Consider the following 8,052-nt stretch of genomic DNA (forward strand, 5'->3'; position numbering starts at 1 on the left):
TTTAAGAAATCAAAAATTAAATCGCCGGCAGATCAGGCTGGGTTCACCCAGCCTAGTCCATGGTAGGCGCCCGATATTGTTTAATTATCCGATTGAGATATCCACGCTCTGGCTATTCTAAATGCAAAAATGCATCAGGAATCACGGAAAGCGTGAATGAAGTAGCCACTTCTAAATGGGACCCACTGCATAGTAGCTTAAGGTCTGTTGCTAAAGCAGCCATAATGAAAGCCATAATGAAGGTATCATTGTTTGGATACTTCACACACACGTGCTTTTCAATCTCACAGAGTACAACTACCAAGCTGGAATCAAAGCACATCGATTCCCCTCTCACACCCTGCACGCAAATAAACACAAATAAAACAGGCGTCTCAGTCTCATGCATGTATAGCCATAGGCAAGGTGTAACGTTGGTAAATCATCCATTGCACAGAATGATTTTTGTAGCACGTGCAACAAATAATATTACGATTATGTGTACAGCCCTGCCTTGGATACATTTCTCAAAGTGCGCTCTAAAATATTTGGTTTAGATGTAGATCATCACGGGTGCGTTAATTTTAAAAATATAGTATTGAAGTAGCCTACTGGGTGTTTGGGAATGAACGTTAACTCAGATGCTTTTTGAGACTTTTTGTGGTCTTAATGTAACACTTTACAAAGCACTGACAGGGCCACCAAGGACTGTGACCAAATCAACAGCAGAAAAAAATATATTTAGCAAGCAGAAATGTCCCAGCCCGGTGTTTGCATCATAGACAGGTTATCTTTAAGGTATATTTTCTATTAGAAAACCATGCATTAGGGAAAGTTGTGGCTAACTTCCTTAGCTTGTTAGTAGGCCAGAATAAGATGACAGTCGAAAGATACAATTACAGTGCTGCTATCAATTTGCTTGGTATAACCGCATTTATAGTTTTCTACAAATGCAATCAAATTGGCCTCCATCACTCAACCAATGCTAACGGTAACATTATTGTACCTAGGTTCTATAGCTATTGATATTATAAGATTAACGTACCTGCAGTAAAAACCAAGCATGTCCAATAAACATTCTCAGATTTATTTCGGCTTCAAGAAGAAATGGGAATTATATTTCATGTGAAAATCGTCCTATCCTTATTAGATGTTCTCTGCGGTAAACTACAGTCATTGTAGGAAGCGTCCATTGTTTTTCCAACCCACTTTAGATTAAAGGAGAATTCCGGTGTGATATTGACCTAAAGTGTGTTGAAACATGATACATGTGAACGTATGTCTCATAGCCCATCTTGGCTTGTCCCCTGCACTCCAAAATCTGGCGCTAGTTAGCCGATGCTACCAACAGCTTTTTCAATGGTGGTGCTTCGGCATCCCCACCATTGAAAAAGCTGTTGGTAGCATCGGCTAATCGGCGATGGACCTTTATTTTGACAAGTTGTCGTCGTTCTGTCTTCCACATTCATGAAAGGTTTGGTATGAATGTTGAATCATGTCTCATGAAACAGTCATGAATGCTTTATGTGCAGTTTATGACAGCTGCTATGAATGTGTTATGAACTCACCCGTCAAGTAAAGTGTTACCAAAATTGCTATTGTACACCTGGTCAGAAGTCTATGGCGAGTTGTTTATCAACAAGAATTTTTCCGTTCTGCACGGGGGTGTCTGTAGATCGGTGTGCATAGCATTAATTCCTGCAGGCCTGTGGCCATGCATGCGGCCTTAAAATGGCATCTGAATTTGCGCCACTGACTTTAGGGCCCTGGGCTGTATTTTGCCTTGATAATATTTGTCCGTTTCCCGGTTTTGTTCGTGCATTGGTCACCTGAAAATTTAGTAGCCTAACATCTACATGCAATATCTTTACATCAACGCCTAATTACAACCTATTCATTTGGACATGCAGCCCTATAAAGGCTAAAGTTACCTTTAGTTTTGTTCCAATTTACCGTTGTGTATGGCTTTAAACATCGTGTGCTCTTTAACATCACCCTAAGCATTATTCCAGCTGTGCTAAGGTTTTGACAAGCAACACAATTTTGCCTACCTTGTTATAGCCCATCTGAAATAACTCCAAGCTTTGCGTTTTATATCCATGATGGCCTTGAAGTCTTGAGTAAGTGAATTAGCTTAAATCAGCTTATTATGTGCTGTTAACCAGCAACCATAGATAGTAAAAGAAAGCAGCAAGTAGCCTTGGCTACAATTTCTGTAGTTGCTGCTTCCATTCATTGTTCTCTTTCCTGCTCAAACAAAAGTTGTGCGTGCATTAAGTTGATGATAACGTGTTAACAAACTCTACTTTACAGAAAATATTGTAAATAGCCTACTGTCATGCAGTTAATGGGATACTGTGCAGAGTTGGAAAGTTAGGTCAACTTAGAAACTGTTTCTCGTTGTTGAGTTGCCTGACAGTAAGGTACAGCCGTAGCTTACACCTGCAGGAGCGCTTGGCTGCCTGTGCTGCACAACGCACACTTCGCTCCTCTCATCTATACGACGCAGTTCCCATTTCTGCAAACCATACATAATTACAAGGAAAAACCACACGAGGGAAATCAGTGTGGTGTCCATTAAGATGTGAAAAAAATATGTATAAATGTAGCGTACACATTTCCACGATGTGTTGATGACATAAATTAGGAAATATTAGAGGACTTAAGGAGACGTGATGTTGAACTGCATGCCGATGCCATTTAACCCAAATGCCCCATAGCAGCAACACGGGAGAGGAGAGCTTATCTGACAGAAGATCTGCATTGTCTATAGTGAGGTAATGTTAGATTACATTGCAAACATATCACCATGCATTCATAACCTCGTGATTCAGTGAGAGTGATCCCAAAACATCGGAAAGTATGTCTTTGTCACATTTCTGTATTACATTTTGTCAAGAGGAAAAATCAATAGCAAACTGTTCCCAACTGAACAGTGCTTATAGTGCTGTGAACGCTCTTGGCTGGCTGGCAAATCTGCCAGGCTATGGAACAAGCAGGCTTGTTGTTAAAGGGAATGTGAGATGACGCTCTGATTGGTTTATTGCACGTTACGCCCAAACCACACCCATGAGTAATGTAGCTACTTCAGACCACCCCATTTTAGATTTGCGTCGGGCGCAACAGTCATTATCCTGCCGGTAAAATAGCAACAGCGCCCGAGATCCGCCCACAAAGCTACTTGCGCTTTGCGTTTTCATAATTCCGTTTTCCGTCGTTAAGATAGAGCCCTATGTGTTTGTGTGTGTGTGTGTGTGTGTGTGTGTGTGTGTGAGTGTGTGTGTTTGTGTATTTATGTGGGAGTGTGTGAAAAACAGTTGAGTGATGAGGGCGCCTTGACAAGGATACCCCCCTGTGGCCATAAAGGTCTTTCTAAAGTACATAAGGCCAGGATGGCCAATGAGCCTTTGCTAAGGCTTCAGCCTTTCAGTCCCATCATGGCCATGGCTGACGAGGTAAGAGGCGTCTCTGTTGGCTTTGTGTGCCATGTGTTATTATGCACTTGTTGAAGCCTTCGCTGCGAATGGAAAAAAGATTCTCCCAGGTTGGAGTGGTCCCTAAGGTCTATTCAGCACTGCTAACAGCTACCAGAGAGTGCCAATCTCACAGGGAAATAGGCCTGTGTGTGTGTGTGTGTGTGTGTGTGTGTTTGTGCATATGCTTGCGCATTGGATTTCCCTGTACGATTGGATTAAAGAGAGTAGCTTCCACTATCACCTCAGAGCCATGCTGCTGAATTGGCTTAGGCTGTGTAATACTTTAACTTAGGGTCAATAACAGACACACTCCCACACATACAGTACACACACACAATCACACTCGCACACATACACTCACACTCACCTAACTCTCAAAAAGCTCTTGTCTTATAACCCCATACTATGATGGTGCCTTCTATCCATCCGCCTTGAGAAAACTCCCCCACAGCCTGCCCTCCTGTTGCCCTCCCCTCCCTCTCTCCCACTCTCTTTCATTCTATTTTCCTCTCTCTCTTCCTCCCTCTCTCTCTCTCTCTCCCTCCCCACTCGTCCTACTCTCCTGCTCTCTCTGGAGAGCTCTGCAGCCCTAGGTGATGTGTACACGCTGATGGAAACCTGTGCGTAACACAGTGGTTCCCAAAAGTCTAGTGCACCTCTGATGAGCATGTAGCACAGAGTTACAGCAAGCCAGTGCGAGAATCCTAAACAAACAGCCACTGGTCAAATTAAGGATGGTGCTGATCCTACAGCATAGTAGCCTGTAACTAACTTACAGTATTTGGTGATGAGTTTATAGCTTTGTAGGCCTACTTATAATACACATATTATAATACACATGATCCCCTCGGGGATCAATAAAGTATCTATCTATCTATCTATCTATCTATCTATCTATCTATCTATACAACATATGACCAGGCCCTACCATTTTTAGCCTATATGATAGAACAGAGAGGTAACATAATTATTATTTTTGCTAAAACACTAAAACCCATTGGGCTGAAGAAAGTTCTCAGTTTCCTGAACTCATTTAGGTAATTGTTCAGTCTGTTGTCAATACCTTAAACCATTTCACATAAAACACAATTTGCAGATCTCACTTAGACTTTTCAGCAAAACTCTAAACACATTTTATTATTCTCAAAACACATTCTGCACTCTAATGCACATGTCATCCACACTGGTAAACACAAGTGGCAACAATTAAATACAAATAGGGCAGACATGTCATTGATTAAACACAACCAATCAAAATTGATTTACAGTTTTTCTCAGTCGCTTTGGTGCTTTTCTCAGATCAGAATGAAAATTCTCTACTATTACTATACTATTAGTTCAACCTCCACAACATTTAGTCATTTGTGCACATCATAGTAGCAATTTCTCCTTCCTCTGAACAAATTGCATCTTTTGAACATGTATCAGTTGCTTTGTCATGTCAGTCAAAATTAACTATACTTATGGATGCTGAATAGTCGTTCCCAATAAAACTAATAGTCTTCATTTCATTGCTTGAGTCATTACATGCAAAATTGGTGAACTAGTTATCAAATTCTGTCACAATGCTGTAGAATTGCAAAGAGCATATACAGTAAAACTGTGCAACGTACATATTCAATGTCTTGTACTCACTTACTCCCCTAACTACAGCAATTTGTAACTTTACAGATTTTGAGCAAGTGACTTGCTTTTGCAGGTTATCCACTAGGTTTTGCAGTTTGCACTAATTGTTTTGAGAAATGCACTAACTGCGGTGCAAATGTTAATAGTGATGTGAGAAAAGCACCAAAGCGACTGAGAAAAACTTGTAACTTGTTTCAACTGATGTGACACAACCAATATAAGCCTGTTCAGAGAGCAAACAGGTTGTTGAAGGTGGGAATGAGAAAGTCTGAGAATGGATAGAAGAAACTATGTGAGAGGATGAGGACGAGTGCATATGCGAGGCGTAGGACGAGGAGGAGGAAGAACATAAAAAAAATGCCAAAGCAAAGTATTACTGTAATATCTGATCAACCTAATAGAACATGTTTTCGTTCATCAAAAGACAATGGCGGAAAAATATGAAATTTGTTTTTTGAGATTAAAAATGTACTCCCTGAGAACTACTTTGAGCACAGGTAAAACTGTTTTGAGGACTAAAGTTTCATTTTTACAAGAGGAGTCAGAGATTTTGTAAATAGTGCTTGAAGATGAGGTTTTGTGTTGAATGTTTTAAGAAAATGGACCATGGATTAAAGAAAATGGATTATGGATTTAAGAACATGGATTGTGTTTTAGCAATTGAGAAAAACTGTAATATAACAGATATGCAACTGAACATGAACTGATCCAAGGAATAGCCATAGCCTAAGATTTTAGCTTAACTCTTTAGAGTCCCTTTAAGAGCTCTGATCAAATAAGACAAAAACCAAGTTAGAAAACAAAATTATGAAATATTTAAATTAAATTAAATAAAAAAATAGAAATATTTAATTCTCACAATGTAGAAATGATTTTTAAGAGCATCAATGTAATATCTAAGATATTGCTAATTTATTAAAATGGTTAACTGACTGATGAAATTAAATTGAAAATGTTAGCTTTTTGAAAGTAAAAACTCTGTTTTAGAAAATCTATGCAACAGTTGATAAGCATCTGCTTTTTAATTACATTAAAACAAATAATAGGTTGTATAACAATCTCAATTTTGCACTAGGGTGTTGGGTGGGGAAGGCAATTTGTTTTTCATTGTCAAAGCCGAGCCTGCCATCACAGTGAAAGTTAGAGAACCACTGGTGTGGGCCTTGTTGGGCTTTTCTTAGACAAGCATGTATATGTGTGCGTGTGTGTGTGTGTGCACACGAGTGTGTATGTGTGTGTGTTGGAAGTAGCAGGCCATGTAAGTGAGTGAGTGAGTGAGCGAGTGGTAGAGCGAGTGAGTGAGTGACTGAGTGAGTAACTGAGTGAGTAACTGAGTGAGTTAGTGAGTGAGTGAGTTAGTGAGTGAGTGAGTGAGTGAGTGAGTAACTGAGTGAGTGAATGAGTGAGTGAGTGAGTGAGGGAGTGGCGGTGTGAGTGAGTGAGTGAGTGAGGGTAACTGAGTGAGTGAGTGAGTGAGTGAGTGAGTGGCGGTGTGAGTGAGTGAGTGAGTGAGTGAGTGAGTGAGAGTAACTGAGTGAGTGAGTGAGTGAGTGAGTGAGTGGCGGTGTGAGTGAGTGAGTGAGTGAGGGTAACTGAGTGAGTGAGTGAGTGAGTGAGTGAGTGGCGGTGTGAGTGAGTGAGTGAGTGAGTGAGTGAGTGAGAGTAACTGAGTGAGTGAGTGAGTGAGTGAGTGAGTGGCGGTGTGAGTGAGTGAGTGAGTGAGTGAGGGAGAGTAACTGAGTGAGTGAGTGAGGGAGTGGCGGTGTGAGTGAGTGCATGGGGAGGATGTGAAGAGTGGCACAGGGCATGGAGGTGGAGTGGCACAGTAGCGCGTGTGTAAGGAGAGCCGCAATAATTACAGGCCCATGCATTATGCAATGCCCACCCGATTGCATAAGCACACGCATATTTTAGGCATACATTTTCAGTACATCAAGTCATTTTTAAAAGTGTGTATGTGTGTGTGTGTGTGTGTGTGTGGGAGTGCATGCAAGAATATACGAGCATGTGAAATATAGAGAGCGTGTGTGTGGGCAGATTTATTAATGTGTGTGCCTGTGTGAGATGGTGTGTTAAGGAGCAGGGGGCTTTTCCCCAGCGTGCCAACAGGAGGTGTGTGCATTTGTAAATCCATATTTCTGTGACATGTCTTATGTAAATGTGTGTGGGTGTGTGCATTTGTGTGTGTGTGTGTGTGTCCTGCCACGAGAGAGTGTATGTGTGTGAATGTGTCTTATTGTGAGAGAGAGAAAGAGTATGTCTAGCCTACACTTAATCTGAAAAAGCTGTTTCTATGTCTGTGTGTGATGTGTGATGTGTGTGTTTGTGTTTATGTATGTGTGTGTGTGTGTGTGTGTGTGTGTGTGTGTGTGTGCGCATGTGGGAGTGGTGGTGGTGGTGGGGGGGGGGGGGGGGGGGTGTGGACTCAACGCCTGCCTTGATGAATGTGTTGTTTGTTTGCTAATGAAAAATCAGTTACAGACACAGACAGTCACAATCTGATCCCCATAGAGAGAGATAGAGTGAGAAAGAGAGAGAGAGAAAGAGAGAGAGAGAGAGAGAGAGAGAGCAATCAGCCATCAATGCCAATCAGGTACAGCAGTCTTTCTGTAGTGCAGGAGAGAGTGAACAGTTGCTCCCATCACATTTATATACTGCAAACACCCACCGACTCTCCTCATCTCCTCACACCCGGCGAGGGAGGGAGAGAGAGAGGGAGTAAGAGGGAGAGAGAGAGAGAGAGAGAGAGAGAGAGAGAGATAGAGTTAGAGGGAGAGAGAGAGAGTGCCTTCTGTAAAAATAGACCTCTTAAAGAGGCAGCAGCCGCCAGGGAATCAGAGACAGCTTACAGAGAGAAGAGGCCAGAGAGGGACGGTGGAGAAAGACTACCAGAGTTTCTGTTACTCTGACAACAAAGGTGTGTGTGTGAGTTCAAAGACACACACACACACACACACACACACACACACAC

The 8,052-nt window shown here is 41.7% G+C and overlaps 1 protein-coding gene across 2 annotated transcripts in view; it reads right to left on the bottom strand.

The window, feature by feature from the left end:
• Positions 1-8,052, bottom strand: part of zmp:0000000926 (ataxin-1) — a 29,053-nt gene that overhangs the window by 17,680 nt on the left and 3,321 nt on the right. Inside the window, exon 2 of one of the 2 annotated variants that reach the window (XM_042098174.1) lies at positions 3,905-3,907. The exons of the other annotated variant lie outside the window; for it this stretch is intronic. The gene's annotated coding sequence lies outside the window, so the exon portion shown is untranslated. The remainder of the gene's footprint in view (positions 1-3,904; positions 3,908-8,052) is intronic. 2 annotated transcript variants of the gene reach the window in all.

This window comes from Alosa sapidissima, chromosome 7, assembly GCF_018492685.1.
Source record: "Alosa sapidissima isolate fAloSap1 chromosome 7, fAloSap1.pri, whole genome shotgun sequence".
NCBI classification, from domain to species: domain Eukaryota; kingdom Metazoa; phylum Chordata; class Actinopteri; order Clupeiformes; family Clupeidae; genus Alosa; species Alosa sapidissima.